The sequence below is a fragment of the Chelonoidis abingdonii genome, chromosome 2 (assembly GCF_003597395.2).
Source record: "Chelonoidis abingdonii isolate Lonesome George chromosome 2, CheloAbing_2.0, whole genome shotgun sequence".
NCBI lineage: Eukaryota > Metazoa > Chordata > Testudines > Testudinidae > Chelonoidis > Chelonoidis abingdonii.
In genome coordinates, this window is record NC_133770.1 from 269,224,373 (window position 1) to 269,227,340 (window position 2,968).

The window sequence follows — 2,968 nt, forward strand, 5'->3', positions numbered from 1 at the left end:
GAATAGCAGCAGCCAACCAGTTTTGCGCCTTTTTCCCTGAGGTAGAAGCTAAACGCGATAGACACTAAGCCGAATGACCCTGCTAGAGTACCAGGACCCTGCTGAAGATTCAGTTAACGGTCAATTTGTGCAATTAGTGTTAAAAGCAACCGTCGCGGCATCTCGTGCTGTCGTATGCTGACCATGAACTGCAAATTCGGAGGAGAGCGAGGAGGTAGTGAGGGAGGGGGGAGAGCCAGCTACGCAGCGCAGCGACTAGGACGATGACGACATGTGGAGACTGATTCTCTCCTAACCGCAGCCTCTCTGAGGCATTTGGATCTACTGTCTGATATTGGGGCAGCTTCTACCAATGTCTTGTGAACGGCCGATTTTGGGCTAACGCGGGGAAACGAAGCAGAGAACGGTGGAAGCCGTCGATGAGTTTTGCAGAGTGGCGGACGTCATTCGCATGCTGTGCGAAAAACTTTGTTCTATGCTGTAGAGCAGCCTTTGCTGTTGTGATCTTTGTGATCTTGCTTTCTCCTGCCCTGAAACGCCCTATACTAAGATGAGAGACAGTTCGCTCTGCATTCAGGCTGCGAGAAGCGGTAGGTTTGCCATGTCCTCTGGAGCCTTGTCAATGGCTGTCCAGATAGCTACCAGGCAGTCATAGGAATCAAGTTTGGTAGTGTGCGAAATTCTGACTGTGGGGACTGCTTGATGCAGAGTTATGCCGATAAGCAAACATTACTGAGCTACTGAGATTGTTGACTTCTGGAATACTTGAGTCTACGTCTAATGGCTGCACGCAATGGATTCGTGCCTATACGTGTGAGTTATTTTGGGCCATTTAGATTGGAACCTCTATGATCCCTATCTTTGGTCCCTCTAGTTCTTGAGCTAGCCAGGCGACCCAGTACGTGAACCGCAAGTGTTTTGTTTGTTTGGTGTTACTTTCCATTTGTCTGCAATCACGTGTATCACAAGTGGTGACGGTTCTCACCGAGCATCCAGTGGTGATGGCTCAGTTAAGGTGTTCATGTTACGGCTTCTCAATTCTTCAGAATTGCACAACTCTCTTTATACGGGCTTGCAAGTAAGGAAATACTTCCCAGACCAGAAAAACATCTTGGCGAATTTGTTTTTTTGTAGTTATTGGTGTTTTGCCTGTCGTTTTAGTCCTGGGTTTACCAGCCGTACCCTCTTTGTTGCCATTGTTCATTTATGCTTCGTTTATTACACCTTGCAACTCTTTCATTTACTAGTGTTCGGATCTTTTATTATACTTATCGAGGTATCATAAGCTAATGGTTTATTTCCCTTTGTGGTAAGACTCAGGGCTTCTGAGTCTTGGGGTCCCCCAGAGAAGGTTTTGGGAGACCAAAGAGGGAGCCAAGCCCTGGAAATCACTTGGCTGGTGGCCGCAATATCAGATCTAAGCTGGTAATTAAGCTTAGAGGGTTTCATGCAGGCACCCAGATTTCTGGACGCTAAGGTCCAGATTTGGGAAAGATGCTTATGATACAGACGACTTCTCAAAAATTGTAGACCAGTGTAATCCATATAAACAGAGTGAATACTACATATTGGGGGGTTATAATGGGCTATAATGTATCTCTATGAGGTTTTGCTGAGTCATGCCCTACTGGAAGTGGAATTTACCATTATATTAAAATATTAATTTTAAATAAATGTTATACCAAGTTTTTGTGTTTGTTTTTAATTTTAAATTGCAAATTGAATTTGTTAAAAGGGGGTTGGATGATGGTAAAGGCGGGGGCATGAGGGTTTCTCAAAAATTAAAAAGGGGGTGTGATGTCAAAAATGTCAGGGTTGTGGTGATTTTTCCTTGAGCATCAAATAAAATATGATATTTATGGGCATCATCAGTAATAAGCATTCTACCTATATGATATTGCGCAATGAATTCTATAATTTGTACAGGTCCCATTACTACTTTTACCGCCCTTCATTTATTCTCTGTTTTTGGAATTATAAAGACACATTCCTTAATAATATTGACAGCAGCTTCATTATTGGTATAGGACTTGGCCCATCATAATCTCAGTGTTTTCTCCAAATTTGGACCACCATAGCAGAATCCTGTAGACACAAATAGCCAGAAGAGCCAAGATGAATGGAACCACCTCTTTTACAATCTGGCTTTGCTTTATCTGAAAATAGAAATAACAAAAAACCTTTTTTCTTTCATAACACAAATTCATAGTTTGATTTTAACAAACTGTAAAAACCTTTTAATTGTAATTAAAACATAAAGCTTTCTTTTCCACAAACTGTATATTATTCAGCATATTCCTATTATTATACTTATCTGAATATCCTAACAATTTTTATTTCTAACTTATGCCTATTATCTATATTATCTTTATTTTAACAGTTAATCATCTTAATATTAACTGTCCATTTTCCCGAATTAAAATTTAATACATATTAAAAAACTTTTTTAATTACTACTATCCTTATACTCTTATAATTAACACTTACCCTTATTATACTAATTTATTATATTAAATATTTTCCTTAATATTGACAGTCTTTTTTCTAACTATAATAAGAAACAATAAAAAAATTATTCTGTATTCAATAATGCCCGATTTAAATCAATAAAAAAATTTAATGCCCCAAGTACATCCACCCCTATGATTCCATATCCCTCAATCCCCTGGTGCATAAGGCTGAATCAAGAGATTATGGATCGTTGGCCTATACTGATGGATATTATAGGGATTGGGAACTGTCCTCCCAACCTAGTAACCATACATATATCCCCTGATTGATATGGCATCAAATCATTATTTATATATGTAACCCTTCTGCCTCTCTGAGTTGGCAGCAACAAGGGCTGGGTTCAGTATCCAGGGGTTCCATTTCAGTAACACAATGCATAACCGGCTCGAGCCCCCACCCGGTGACCTGGGACACTTACATACCACACACCCCTGGGCACCTCTAGGAGGCAATACTT